The 16014-nt window shown below is 40.4% G+C and overlaps 1 protein-coding gene across 2 annotated transcripts in view; it reads right to left on the reverse strand.

Moving 5' to 3' along the window:
- CANX (calnexin) overlaps window positions 1-15467 on the reverse strand; it is a 31676-nt gene extending 16209 nt beyond the window's left edge. The window contains exon 1 of one of the 2 annotated variants that reach the window (XM_070460653.1): window positions 15276-15467. The gene's annotated coding sequence lies outside the window, so the exon portion shown is untranslated. Of the gene's footprint in view, window positions 1-14128; window positions 14235-15275 lie in introns of those variants that run through there. The other variant, XM_070460656.1, reaches the window with a different exon arrangement.
- Window positions 15468-16014: the final 547 nt, after the last annotated feature.

Here is a 16014-nt window from a genome sequence, read left to right on the forward strand (position 1 = left end):
ATATAAATCAAACATACACAATTGTCCCCACACAGAATGTGATGTTGGCTACACAGACCTAGGTGTTCAGATACAATTTCAAAATAACTTCTTGAATTTGTAAAGAGCTTTACAATACACAAAGCCCCTTTTACAGAATAGTTTAAATGAGTTAAAACATTACAATGAAATAACACAGGCGTTAACCTGCCTCACATTAAAGACTTAATTTAGATTAGATGCTGCTGTTCTCATCCAAAGATCAACAAGCATAGGTATTGTTTTTAATTAGTGTTTTAAGGGACTTCCACTGAACCCCGTGTAAAGCAGGGGACTTGAGTTTTATCCATGGCTAGGGAACTAAGATCCTACATGCCACAGAGCAACTAAGCCACAGACTCCATAATCCTCAAGATTCTGCATTTAAAAAAAAAGATTCTGCACGATGCAATGACGATCCCACCTGTCAGCAACTAAGACCCAAAAGCCAAATAAATAAATAATAAATCAGTGCTTTAAGATTCAACTAAAAAATATATTAAACCACAGACCAACTATTTTTATCTTTTTTCTAAGTCTTTAAGTGTCTTACATATTATATTAGACTGTCATGGATGGTAGTCAATCCTCTTTCCAAAACCACAGATCTAAAGATTATTTCTGAGCCACATGGACACACAAAATGATTTGGTAGTAGGCAGTATAGAATTTTAATTCTGCAAGACAAAGAGTTCTGGAGATGGATGGAGGTGAAAGCTGTACAACAAGGTGAACGTACTCAATGCCACTTGAACTTGATGGTTAAGACGGTAAATCTTACAAGTATTCTCACTACAATAAAAAAGATTTTATAAAAATGAAGGAAATAGCTTAATTTTTTTGGTCGCTTGTAAATCAACTTATTCTAATGCTGAATTTAACACCTAATTCTTTATCAGTGCTATAATCCTTTAAAGTGAGTAACTATATAGAACTAGATTTTCACCTATCATTTGGTGGTATTTCTTTTATTTATAAATCTCGGGTACTGTTTTCACACAATGAAAGAAAGTAAAGCTCACTGGATTCCTAGGCAGCACAGAAAATAAAAGATTTTTATAAAAATAAAAAGTCACTCATAATTTTTCCTAGGACTGGTATTAGAGTTTAGGAAAACCCTTCAATGTCAAAATTCTGCTATGGCTTCTTATATACCAAGAAATGCCAGTAATTTTAATTTCACTGGTAAGGCTTCTATTTTCTACCACAAAAATAATATAAAGTGGCATAGCAGTATTGCTTTGATTTACAACTACATTGGATTCACTCAAACTAAACAGGCTGATTCAACACTTTTATTTAAATCAACTGTATACAACCTAACAAGTCCTCACAGAAATGCTATAAATGGTAGTTGGATTACCAGGGATAAACTATAAATCAAATTAGCCCACAAAATAGTTGAAACTACCTATGCATACAATTATTACAACTTTCTAAAAGGCAAAATGTGATAAGCCTAGTAGCAACTAAGTGAATCACAAAACCAATGAATTGATAAGGACTATGTGCTGATGTTAAAACTGCTGCTCAAGGAGAAGCTAACCAGGGAGATGAACTACTTCCCTCTCAAACAAGGGAGTCAGGCAGGGCTTAGTGAGGGAGAGTACAGCTGCAGAACAGCAAGATTGACTTTTTTCTCTGTAATTTTTAATTTGTTGATATACTATTGCTATGTTATGGGCTTCCAGGTGCCTCAGTGGTAAAGAACTGGTCTGCCAATGAAAGGGATGCACATTCGACCCTTGGGTCGGGAAGATCCGCTGGAGAAGGAAACGGTAGCCCACTCCAGTATTCTTGCCTGGGCAATGCTATGGAGGAACCCGGCAGGCTCCAGCCCATGGGGCTGTAAAAGGTTTGGACAGTGGAGAGCAACGGAGCAGACACACACACGGCATGTACTGCTGTTAGGGGCTTAACTGCGTCTCCTGCCTCAGATTCCCATGTTGAAACGCGACCTCCCAACATAACTATGTTCAGAGATAGGACCTTCAAGGAAGTAGTTAAGGCCGGGGCCCCAACCGACAGACCTGGTGTCTGTAACGAGAGGAAGAGAACCAGGGGTCCACATGCACAGAGGGCAAGCCCAGCGAGGACACGACAAGATGGCGGCCCTCTGCGAGCTGAGGAGAAGGCCACACCAGAAGCCGGCTCTGCTAACGCCTTGACCATGGACTTCCAGACTCTAAGGAAAAGCTCCTCTGTTGTTTAAGCTACCCGGCCTGTGGCACTGTTATGGCAGTCCAAGCAGACTACTACAACTCTCCTCAGGCTAAGTATAATGTCACAAGGCAGCCCTTCTCTAACTTGAGCATGCACCAGGGGGGTTTTTAAAACAGACTGCTGATTCAGTAGGTGTGCACTGGGTCTTTACTTTTCTATCAGGCTCCAGGGGATGCAAAGGTTGCTACCTTGAGAACCACTGATTAGGGTTTACGAATAATCCACTTGTGCTTTGTTTTCCAGTTTATAAAAGCACTTTCACATAGTTACATTATTTTCTAAATCTCCCTTGAGGTATTACCAAGACATTGTGAAATGAAAATAACCCAATCATTTACTCAATATCACAACCAATAAGTGAGAGTCAAAGAATTCAACTCTCCTATTTCTATTACCCTAGACAAAATGTAGCTGCATACCAAACACATGTGATAGAGACAGGAGAGAAAGACTAGTCAGGAAGGGTCCTGAAGGGAGTGGTCTGGAATGGAGGATTCAGGTAGGGTTTAGAGTGTGAAGAGTGTGACTGCGGAACAGGTTGCTGGACCAAGGAACCCAGGAAAGGTGGCATCTGTGTAGGGGAGACAGAGTAACAGTAAAAGTTGTCCAGTAGCAGACCGTCCCAGTCAGGAACAACAAAGGGATTTGCAGTCTCCAGCAAACTTCAGGAAATGCCCTTCTCTCTACCACCACTTCCCCTACACCCTCAGTTTCAGGACCTGGTTTTTCAGGTTTGAGAAGTCTCTGGCACTTATCTGTTAACTTTCGAATTATCTGGAGTGTTGTTAAAGCTGTGGAGGAACCACTACTGTCAAACCATGACAAATCAATTCTCATAGCTATGTGTTTATGAGCCTAAACCACTGCTCGTTTTACATATGCTATTTCAATATTTGCCAAAGTATTTGCCAATACTCCCAAGAAAATGCAATAGTAAACAGGTCTAGTTTCAAGAGCCACTATTAAGCCACCCAAACATTCCAAATTTTGTTAAAGACCTGGTCGCACTTAGAAATAATTCAAAACAATGTATTTTAAGGTGATCTTAATTCTATACTTAATGAAAATCCAATATTACCAAGAAACAAAACCCACCCTCATTTCAGTCCTCCTACCCACACTCCTTATATCAAAAAGGATGTTGCACTATTACGATTTCTGTAAGAAAACATAGGAGAAATTTTAAGCAGTTTTGGGTTTGACAAAGAGTTTCCAATACATCAAAAGCAAGATACAGAAAAGAAAAGAACTGGTTGAAGTTACTTCAACTCTATGAAAAAAACTTGAGAATTAAACAACAAATCAAACTAGGAGAAAATATTTGCAAAATCAATATCTAATAAAGAAATGGTTTCCAAAATGTACAAAGAACACAAACTCAACCAGTAAGAAAACAAACCACCCAATTACAAAATGGGCAAAACATCTAAACAGATACCTCACCAAACAAGATATTTAGATGGCATATGAAAAGATCAAACATCATCTGCCATTGCTAAGTCGCTTCAGTTGTGTCCAACTCTTTGCAACCCCATGGACTGCAGCCCACTAGGCTCCTCTGTCCATGGGATTCTCCAGGGAAGAATACTGGAGTGGGTTGCCATGCCCTTCTCCAGGGGATCTTCCTCACCCAGGGATCAAACCCAGGTCTCCTGTAGCTCCTGCACTGCAGGCAGATTCTTTACCACTGAGCCACCGGGGAAGCCCTTTCATCTGCCATTAGGTAACTGCAAACAATGAGATACTACAATACACCTATTAGAATGGCTAAGATTCAAAACACTAGCAAGGATGTGAAATAACAGGAGCTCATTTCACTGCTGGTGAAAATCTAAAATTTCAGGTACTCTGGCACATACTCTGGCAAATTCTTACTATATGATTTGTCAATCACGTTCCCAAGTTCTTGCCCAACTGATCTGAAGGCTTACGACTGGACAAAAACTGTCACACCCATGTTCACAGCAGCCTTATCCATCATGGGCTTCCCTGGTGGCTCAGATGGTAAAGAGTCCGCCTGCAATGCAAGAGACCTGGGCTCCATCCCTGGGTTGGGAAGACCCCCTGGAGAAGGGAAAGGCAACCCACTCCAGTATTCTCGCCTCGAGAATCCCATGGACAGAGGAGCCTGGGGGGCTACAGTCCATGGGGTCGCAAAGAGTCATAGACGACTGAGCAACTAACACTTAGCCATAGTAACTCAAAACTTGAAGAAACCAAAACGTTCTTCAGTAGGGGAATGAGTAAACAAACCGTAGTACACCTGTTCGATGAAATATTGTTCAGAAATTACAAGATGAGCTACCTAAACTGAATCACTTTGCTGTACAGCAGAAATTATCACAACATTGTAAACTATAAACTATACTTTAATTAAAAAAAAGAAAAGGGCTATTAAGCCAAAAAAAGACTTAAATCTTTAGTGGATACTGCTAACTGAGAGAAAAGGCTGAGTCTGAAAAAGCCACATGCTATATAATTCCAATTAGATCACATTCTCAAGAAGGCCAAACCCTAGATATCAAAAGAAAAAAAAATAAAAATCAGAGGTTTAGAGGTGGCGGTCAGGATGAATAGGTAAGCACAGGGGGCTTTTTTAGGCAGAGAAACTATTCTGTATAATGTTGTAATTATGGATACATGATAATACACATTTTTCAAATCCCATAAAGCTTAACAGCACAAAGAATGAATACTGATATATGAAAATTCTAAAACATCATTTAAGAGGTTGAGTGATCCAATGATACACACAGGATGTGACAAAACAACCCAAATGTATTAAAAATATATGAAACAACCTCAAAGAGGTGGCGGGAAAAGATGTTAACCTAAGAAACTCTGGAAATCAGTGAAGTCTGCAAAACCAGACTATACAAAAGCACTATTCAAGTTAAGCTGATTCACATGAGTATACAGGTTAACAATTTGGATACTGCTATACATATATATCAGAATTGAACAATTAAGTAAATGGATGCTGTATGGTAGGAGCCGCTTTCAATGCTGAGCGTGGGAACTTTACGGACAAGCAAGGCAAAGAGGGTAAGATAATCCACATGGTAATGGGCAACAGTTAAGAGACTACAATATGAACTCATATTTATCTTATTATACAGAGGGTTACATACGCAGTATTTCTAGATATGTGCATATAAACCACTTAGTATACACACATATATTTTCTTGCTCTATCAGTTAAGAGGGCATACAAGAAACTACTACACCTCAGTTCAGTTCAGTCCCTCAGTAGTGTCCGACTCCTTGCGAGCCCATGAACCGCAGCGTGCCAGGCCTCCCTGTCCATCACCAACTCCCTACACCTCAGCAGCAATTCAATAAATACCCTAGTACCAAGGATTTTGGTTTCCAATATCATCTCCAATAAAAGGAAAACCGGGTTCCTTGGCTGATTCTAGGATTAGGGCAGCAAACATATAAGACATGCCTGGAACATCCTGTACTGCCAGAAAGTGACCAAGTGTTCAAAACAAAAACACCCACAATGATGTGGGGCTATATCAAAGGAACAAAAGAAAGAGCAATGGCCAAAGCTGTAACAATATGAACAATAAAATAAGTGGTATTGGATTATATTCCAAAGCACAAAATAAATGCCCATGAAGCTACACATTACTGAATAAATAAATAAATGAGAGTAAATTTATGAGGCAAATTTTCCAGGCAGAAATATTCCAAGTAACAGATACAGATAGTCCACTGTCAAGGAGGAGAAACAACTCCCTACCCTTACAAGTGGGCTACACATAGTGATGTCCTTCCTGTATGGGAACAGGAAAAGCAGGGATTTTAGTGAAGAAACCCAGCAAACACGACTCCAGCCAGGTGCTCAAGGTGAAGACCAAAAGTGACATCATGTTGACAGCATGCACCCTTGATACAATGAGATGAAAACAGTACTTTAACCTCTGAGGTCTTCCTCCCCAAAATCCATATTCCCTCTAATCATGAGAAAAACATCATGGAAATCTCAACAGAGGGACATTCTACAAAACAGCCTGACCAGCAGTCCTCAAATATGTCAAGGCCATGAAAAACAAGAAAATCTAAAAAACTGTCACAGCCAAGAGGAGCTTAAGGAGATATGATGACTAAATGTAATACGGTACCATGCAACAAGAGCAGCAAGTAAAAACAAAGGAAATCTGAATTAAATATGGACTTCTGTAATTACCATTATTTGTTCATTAATTATAATAAATGTACTATACTAATGTTGCTAATCATGGCAGAAATGATTCTGTAGATTTAAAACGATTCTGTAAAATGAAGAAGGAAATAGCAATCCACTCCAGTATTCTTGCCTGGAAAAGTCCATGGACAGAGGAGCCTGGCGGGCTGCAGTCCATGGGGTTACATGACTGAGCATGTGGGTACGAGGGTGGAGGGACATGGGTTGGTAGCAATAAAGTGGTAGAACTAAAAAAAAAAAAAAGAAAAAATTCATTTTTTAAAAAAAGGATGTTCCACTATTATGCATCAAATATCTATCTCCTATCCCTCCAAAAAAAATTTCAGGGCTGAAATATATACTATTGGAATCTAGTCTAAATCTCTTTTCGGAGAGAAACTGAGGTACAACAGACTTGACAAAAATGGTTATTGGCACAATCGGGAGCAGAGGCCAAGTCTCCCGTCTCCCAATACTTAACTTGATAATTTTATACCACTTCTGTCTTAGAAACAAAATGATTTTTCATATATATTAACGTCCAAGAAGACATCTAAGCAGCAGCTTTTTTCTCCCTTTAAAGCTCTTCAAGGACTTCTCTGGTGGTCCAGTGGCTGAGTTCATGCTTCCAACACAGAGGAACCGGGTTTGATCCCTATTCAGACCTAGATCCTTCAAGCCCCAACCAAAGGCCCCTCTGCCACAACAAAGACCCAGTGAAGCCTAATTAATTAATTACTTTGGGAAAATAAATAAATAGAACTCTTCGTGTGTCTAACACTTAGAAACTCCTAAGCACAGAGTGTAAGGGCTTCCCAGGTAGCTCAGTGATAAAGAATCTGCCTGCAATGCAGAAGATGTGGGTTCAATCCCTGGGTTGGGAAAATCCCAACCTGGAGAAGGAAATGGCAACCCACTCCCAGTATTCTTGACTGGGAAATCCCAAGGACAGAGAAGCCAGGCAGGCTACAGTCCATGGGGTCACAAAAGAGGACTTGACTTAGCAACTAAACAACAAAGCAGACAGCGTTATTTCTCTGTTGTCACTATTTCTTTCTTTTTTTTTCTCCATTTATTTTTATTAGTTGGAGGCTAATTACTTTACAACATTGCAGTGGTTTTTGTCATACATTGAAATGAATTAGCCATGGATTTACATGTAGTTGTCACTATTTCTAAGATTAACAGGAAATATGTAACAAGCTCAACAACAAAGCAATAATGCTTTAAAAAAAATAAATAGCACATTTCCCCCACTCCCAACTTCCCCAAAGTCACAAATGACTCCTAGATCTAAAACATTCAAGAATAAAAGTGAAGAAATTACGTGCCTTTAAACCAAGTTAACACCTTCCAGCAGTAAAGAAACATTAACATTTTCTAAGTCTCTTCACAGTTCATGCTCACTAAGCTACATTATCGCTTCCAGTGCAAGATCTCTCCTATTCCTGAATGCCATTATAGCACTTTCTCTCACTTTCTGCTTGAAAGCCATCACTTTCTTAGAGTACTTTATTTCCTGATTTTCCTCTAAGAGCCATTTTTCTGTGTGTTTTTTTTTTTTTTTTAATCACTGCAAGGCTATTACCTTAAACTCTACCGCAGTGCCCCTCTGAGCTTGGGTGCAAATGCTAGGTGGATGTCTAACTCATGACTGAACTATTTAGTGCCACAAACTGTCTCACAGTGGGCCCATTTAAATTCCTGTCTTGGCCAAATTACTTACAGACCTCCAGGAGAGTAGCAATTAAAAATCAAAACCACAAACAAGAAAATCTTTTAACATTTATGAGTCTACCAAAGTGAACTTTTCTTAAAAACACCCTTAAATTATATGTAAATATAGTTTTGTGTGGCTTTATCATATGGTATCCCTTAACTAGAGCAAAAAGTCAATAAAACCAACACTATGAGGGCCAAGACTATATAGGCCAAGTTCTGATTTCTGTTGATCTAGAACTTGATCTGGAAAAAAAAACTTACAATTTCTAGGTTCCAGAGAAGTGAACACACTGCACTTCCTTCAAATACTCATTAAATATTTCTCAGCTAGATTTTTTTTCCCCCGCTTTGGCCATGCCGAATGGCTTGATATCAGGGATCAAACCCAGGCCCCAACAGTGAAAATGCCTAGCCGTGAGACTGCCAGGGAATTCCCTCAGATGGACTTTCAATACATACTGGGTGGCAGGGCTCAAGACTGTTTCCTGGCAGTCACAAGACTGAAGTGTGAGAATTCTGTATTACAAAGGGTTAAAGGTTTAAAAAATGGGTCTAATGCCCATCAGCAAACCTGGCACATATTAAACACTAAATGAATGTTTGCTGATTGATAGTGATCAATTCCATGAGGGACAACTAGTTATCAAATATTTTAAAAAAAAAACAACAAAACCTCTGACCTTCAGGATCATTAAAGGGTGTCCTTAAAGTCTGGAAACAAAATATAATTGCCCATGTTTTCAGAGTTCATGAATATTCTGTACCATTAGTCCTACCAATCAAGTTTCAGGGGGGTTGGAGGTGGATAACATAAACTCATAACCTTTTAACTAACTAGGAAAAAATATGCAGAGATCTGTTAGTACTACTCAAGACTACAGCCTGAATGTTTTGTCTATAAAAAATACCAAAAAAACCCCAAACAAACCAAAAAAAAAAGCAAAAATTTTACATAGCAACTAGCGTCATGATAAAATTGTACACCCAAGGGCAGGTAAAACTTGAAGAAATCCAAATATGGTCTGTAGATTGTACCAATGCAATTTTTTCCTAGTTCTAATATTTTACTATAGTTATCTACCTATACTGTTATTTGGGGAAGCTGGGTATTGGGTACAAGAGATCTCTCTGTACTATTTTGCAACTTTTGCAGGTCTGTAATTACTTCAAACCTGAAAGCTTCTCTTAAAAAATGTATTACTGGATCAGTATAGCTGGTTCATTAGACTTGATCAGAGTTGTATAGAAACCAGCTTTAAACTGACCCAGTCTTTCAAAGCACAGAAGTACAGAGAAAGACCCAGAAATGTGAGTTGGGTTAGAAACCTAAACATCTTGCCCCCTTCCTTCCAGTTAATGTGTTTTGCTTTTAATAATCAAATATAATTATCAGCCTATATCCAAGGCAGACAATCTCTACCCCTGGGATCACATGGACAAAAGTACACAAAGCCAAGAAAATACATGCATATGTGTAATATACATTTATAAATAATATAAATGATTTCCAACTTGTGTCTCAATTTTCCAAGGACAGAGCAAAAAGCCCAGTTCTCAAAATCTCAAAGTCAGAAGAATTCTTCAAGAGACCTTAATCTATTCACTCAGTATTTCAGTTCACTTTTTAAGAGTGAATTTACCTTGAATTCTAGAAATGGAAGTATTCTATTTTAAAACTGACAATTCAGAAAATTAAGACTTTATGCAAAAGGTAGTACAGTGTATGTGATGGTTTAAACTGTCCTGTCAGAGAAATCTGGGTTCAAGATTTTCTTGATCCTCTTTGTGACCTTGGTCAGCTTACTGACCTTAAAGGAGTCTTTCTTCTCTATTTTATAAATGTAGCTAGTAGTACTACTAGCCCAAAGGCTTGCTGTGAAAATACAAAAAGATAATAAACAGTCTATCAGAGTCCAGTACTTCATAAGTACACAAATGGTTTGTTCTTTTGATACACAATTAGTACAACTACATCTTCAATTCCCAGATGGCCTACACCTCCTACATATTTCAACAAAGCTGAATGATTTTATGTAACAAGAACTAGCTTTCTTCTCATTATATTCTATGATTTTTTCTTTAACTCTTCCTTGCAATGATGTATATACAACTGCAACATTTGGACAGGGAAATATCCCTGTTTATCTGTGATTTTCTTATTTCCTGCTCTGCCACCGATTTTATGATTCCTCCAAATTTATTTTTGGTTAACGGTAACTCTGTTCTCAGGACACATTCTAAAGAGTCCTATTATTTTACTGTATGTACTGAAAAACATACATGAGACTTCAACTGAACACAAAATATTCTATTAGAAACAAATACATTCTGCATTGAATTTCAACAAATCAAAAATTGACTTAGAGCAATTTTAGGAACTGGCAAACACTAAAGAAATATTAAATTTGTCACCTCTCATAGGTGGTATCTTTATGCTCAGTAAGGGGCCATTAAAAAAAAAGATTTTTTAAAACCAATGGAGTCTCAAATTATTTTTAAATTTAAACTTTAATATTTTCAAGATAATCGATTTTGCATCTATTTTCATAAAGATATTAGTCTATGGCTTTCTTGTGAAGTCTTTGTCTAGTTTTGATATCAGGGTAATACTGGCTTCATAGAACGAGTTGGAAAGTGTTCTCTTCTATTTTTGGAAGAGTTTGTGAGGGATTAGTGTTAATTCTTCCCTAAGCATTTGGGAGAATTCACCAGTGAATCCATTTGGTTCTGGGCTTTTTAAGACTTTGTTTCTTAAAAGTAGTTAGGGGGACTTCCCTGGTGGTCCAATGGCTAGGACTGTGCTCCCAATGCAGGTGGGCCCAGATGGTCGGGGAACTGGATCTAAGCAACCAAGACCCAGGGCAGCCAAATAAATAATTTTTTTTAAGTAGTTAGGAAATTTCACTTCTAATTCCTTTAATCCATGAGAAATTGGAAAGGAACAAGAAATCCCACAAAAGGAATTTGTCTCTTAAGAGGGTCAAGGAAGTTCCCTTATATTCCTAGTCTGTTGAGTGCTTCTATCATGAAAGGGTGTTGCACTTTATCCAACTGAGATGATCATGTAGGTTTTTTTGTCCTTTATTAATGCAACATATTACATTCTTTATTGTATGGTAAACCAACTTACATTTCTGGGTTCAATCCCACTTGGCTGTGGTATATAATTCTTTTTTATATGTTGCTAGATCCCATTTACTAGCATGTTGAGGACTTTTATCTATTTGCTTAAGAGATACTGTTCTATGGTTTTCTTGTCAAGTCTTTCATTTTGTTATCATGGTAATATTGGCCTAAAAGGATGAGTAGGAGTGCTTTCCTTTCTTCTATTTTTTAGAAAAGTTTGTGAAGGATTGGTATTAAATCTTCCCTAAGTATCCGGCAGAATTCACTAGTGAAATCATTCGGTTCTGAAGCTTTTCTTTTTCGAATTTTATCTCTTAAAAGTAGTTAGGAAATGTCACCTCTAATTCCTTTAATCCATGAGAAATCAGAAAAAAGAACAGAAGTGACCTAGCTGGCAGAATTGGTTACTCTTTTTTTTTAAAGTGATTTTTTTTTTTTCTTTTGGCTTGCAGCTTGCTGGATGTTAGTTGCCCAACCAGGGATTGAACTCGGCCCCCCTGCAATGGAATATCCAAGTCCTAACCACTGGCCCACCAGGGAATTCCCCAAAGTTATTTTTTTGAAAGGCTGAATGTAATTAAAAAATGAGGCAGTCTTTCCTTCATGTAGGCTATCCATTTATCTACCTTTTAAAAATGTTATGCCTCATTGATTTTAGACACCTTTAGACTGTCTAATTTAATTTTCATAAGATCCACCGGAGGCTCTATCATCCCATGGGACACATATCATCCCATGTGACACATGAGGAAACTAAGGCTAAACTGTCCAAGGTCACAGTTAAAAGTATGGTTAATGAGCAGGACTGGGCTTCCCATGCGGTTCAGTGGTAAAGAATCTACTGGCGAAGCAGGAGATGTGGGTTTGACTGCTGGGTTGAGAAGATGTCCTGGAAGAGGGCATGGCAACCCACTCTAGTATTCTTGCCTGGTAAATCCCAAGGACAGAGGAGCCTGGCAGGCTACAGTCCATGATGTCACAAGAGTCAAACACAACTTAGTTCCTGCACAACAACAAGCAGGAACTCAGAAGTTCACAATCCCTAATCTTCTACTTAACTTGGCATATTGGGTGAATTACTAACTTCGGGGCCTCCGTTTCTTCATCTCTAAAATAACAACACTGTGTACTTCTTAGATAGTTATATAAACAAAATGCATGTGACATGTTTATATCAGTACCTGGCTTACAGTAATGTGCAACATTATCAGTGATTTCTACTATTACTAGGTATTGCCCAGCGACACCATTTAAGCTTTAATGGTCCTAAAACACTCAGTTTTAATGGTGATGAGAAACTTGAAGTCTTAGATTGAAAAGGAACCACTTAAAAGGAATTCGATTCCAGTCACAGATAACCATTTTACTACTTTCCATTCCTCTGGTATCACTACATCTAGTCAAAATATAAAAGCACTTAATAGTGGGATAAAATTCAAAGTGGTCCTTACTATAAATGTTCATCCACTAAAAAAATGTATGTACACTGCCTAGTTCAGTTCTGAATTTTGCTTTTGATTGACAGGAACATTAAAATATATCTTTCCATAGCACTTTCTTTTTTTCGTATAAACTAAGTAGATTTAAAATGTGGATTCCCGGGACTTCCCTGATGGTCCAGTGGTTAAGAATCTGCCTTGCAATGCGAAGGACATGGGTTCGATCCCTGGTCAGGAAACTAAGATCCCACATGCCACAGAGCAACTCAGCCTGTGCGCTACAACTACTGAGCCCTTGCACCGCAAACAGAGAATCCACGTGCCGTAATGAAAGATACCCCATGACACAAGGAAGATCCCAGCTCAGACCCAACACAGCCACAAAATAAATATTTAAATAGATAAATAAATAAAAATAAAATGTGGATTCCCAAAACACTGCTGAAGATTCTAAGTTACTTAAAAAAAATAAAATTCTCCAAATAATTTTAAGAGTTAAGCTTCATTTTAAACTTATCTGTTATAGTTACCAAAGCATTCAGCCTGTACTTTTCTGACAAAGTTCTACAGTAAGCTGTACAGGTTGTAACTATGTTCAGGCACTGTTATTATTTCCTAGGCGTTATTATGAGCTGCCAATTCTTCTACTTGCATTATGCCATTCAAAGTAGTTTCATGTTCACCATCTTATTTGTCTCTCCTAAAAGATCCCTAATGGTAAGGTATCCTGGGCACTCCTCATTCTGTTTTAAAGATACGGAAACTAACGTGGCTGATTAAGCTAGTTACCTCGCTGGGCCTGGAATTCAAGTCTCTCCAGTCTGCATTAGTGCTTACCGACTGTCACTTCATCCCCGTAAGCTATCACTCAGAGAAAGTGAACTCTGTAACTGAAAGGATGCAAGAGCATGATTGCCAAAACGGCAGCAACAACTTCTGTCAAACGCTTACCCCTCAAGGTCCTTGGAAGATAATGTGCTAGTTGAAACTGTTGAGTTAAGATAGTAAGGTAGGGAGTTGCTGACACTCATTATCAGACAGGTCAGGAAATGAGTTAGCTGTGCAACACTCCAATACACCGTTCATTCTAGCCATCTCATAATCCAGTTCCCTAACTTGTCTGCTTGAGCTGGTGCACAGGAGAACTCCCACACAATTCTCTACCTCTGCTCTTACTAGGCAAATGGACAACTCAGCAGTGATTCTATTCATGGCACTTAAACATCGCTGTTAAAAGACTGACACACAGAATGATTTTAAAAATCAATACAGTTCCTCCCTTAAAAAAAAAAAAACTCGAAACAAAACAAATCCTCCCACCCATTAATTCTTATTAAAAAATTAAGCAAAATGTAGCAAAATTTTCCATTTCCTAACTCAGAGGTAAAGAAACCTAACTGTGGCTCACCTTTGTCCTCCCAAGCTTTTAATATTCAGCTCAGTTTAACTTCCTCCAGCCAGCATTCAATTGTGTCATACCCAGCAGTTAATCCACAAAGTCCAGTTTCTTCCTCCTATATCCATAAAGGTGACTTCAGGTCCCAGGACTTAACCAACCCAAAAAGGAGGATGTTGGTGTAGTGGACCAACATCATTCAGGCCTTAATTTATTTAAATCATTTATCAAGTAGTGAAAGTGTCTCCTGTCCTTTTTTATACACAGTTTAGTTCTACCACCACCACCACCAGATTTTATATCCATTATTTGGAGAGAACTGGGGTACAGAGAAGTAAATTGCCTAAGTTCATACAGCAACAAATGACAGATTAACGACTTGAACCAGGGCTTTAGCCTTAACCACTACATCAAAACTGCCTCAACTAAAACTCCAACGTGATCATAAAATTAATCCCATGACCTTGAGCCAATCATTTCAGAGCTCTGGGCCTCAAGTTTCCTCCATTATAAAATGACTTGCCCACAGAGAGCTTTTGGGTGCTTTCCTGCCAGTCTTTCTGAATTTACAAACCAGATTACTTACTCCTCATCCATGAAGAGGTGTAATTAAATGTTAGGGCTTAAGTTTTTCAGCCACTGCGCGTTCTAGCACATTCTCCATACTCCATTCTTCACTCTGTGATTTTAATTTTCAAATATTGAACCGCTAATGCTAAATATTCTCTCTCGGCCCACTATCAACTCTTCGCCACTACGAGGGATATCGACTAGGCCCGATCCTATTCCAGACCTTTACCCAGTCACTCCAGGCCACTTCCCAGCTTCACAGGTAGCCAGCAGTAGGCTTAAGAAAGCCCTAGAAGCAAAGCCACAAGAAGAAGTTAGCTTTCTCAGAGGTCAAAAGAGGTTCTAAGGCACCTGCCACGCCTCCCGACCCCGGTGGCGCGGCCTGGGCCTGGCTCCCTAACTCAGACGGCCCCGGTCCCGGCCTCACACCACACGGCCGGAGCGCCAGCCTGGGCCTGAGCTTTCGAAACCCAGCCGGACCCCTCGGCCCCGGCCACGCCCGGCTCTTCGGGCCCCCGGTCGCGGCGCCGCGTATCCAGGCCCCCACGGGTCCTCACAGGCCCGAACACAAGCAGGCCTCCCGTCTCACCTCGAGCCTCGGCGGGACGGCCGGTGGCGCCCGCGCCTGCTCCCACCCGCACAACCGGCCCCGCGCCGCAGAGAATACGGCGGCTGAGGCAGCACAGCAGCTGAAGAAGCACGACCGTCACGTGCCGCAGAACCAAGAGGCCTTGACTCCAGCTGCCGCCGCGCGAGCTAGCCCCACCGCACGAAGCCCGGCCCTGAGCCCGCCCCTCGCTCCGGAGTAGCTACGGCTAGGGCCAGGGCCAGCCCCCCCCGCGCCAGCTTCTGAATTCAGTTGGTCAATGCGACCATCGCTCTAAAGACTTTCCCTTACGCCCCCTAGGGCTATTCTTCGTGGAGCGTGGGGATTGGCTGGGAGTGAGGCAGGAAGTGGCCGCTGGTTGGGCGGCAGGGAAGGGGGCGGGCTGCGGCGGCAAGGAATATTCCCGGGCGCGCGCGCCCTGAGGCGGGACCAGCCCTTCAGGAGTTCCCGCGCGCGGTTGCACTGGTTCCTTAGTGGGCGCGCTTCCAGGAGTTGCATTTCTGTCTCTGTGGTTCCCACACCTTCCGTGCCTAGACCCGGGCTCGGGGTCTGGCATTCCGCTCCCTTCTTTGGGCGTCAGATGTCAGCTGGCAAGAAGGGATGGGAAGTCTGGTGAACCATCGGGAAGGGCCTTGCCCCCGGTGCAGCGAGTGCGTAGCGCTAACAGCTCCCTCGGTCTGGCCTGAAGTGAACTGCACTGCGCCATGTAGGCCGGCGCCAC

This window comes from Odocoileus virginianus, chromosome 3 (genome assembly GCF_023699985.2).
Source record: "Odocoileus virginianus isolate 20LAN1187 ecotype Illinois chromosome 3, Ovbor_1.2, whole genome shotgun sequence".
NCBI classification, from domain to species: Eukaryota; Metazoa; Chordata; class Mammalia; order Artiodactyla; family Cervidae; genus Odocoileus; species Odocoileus virginianus.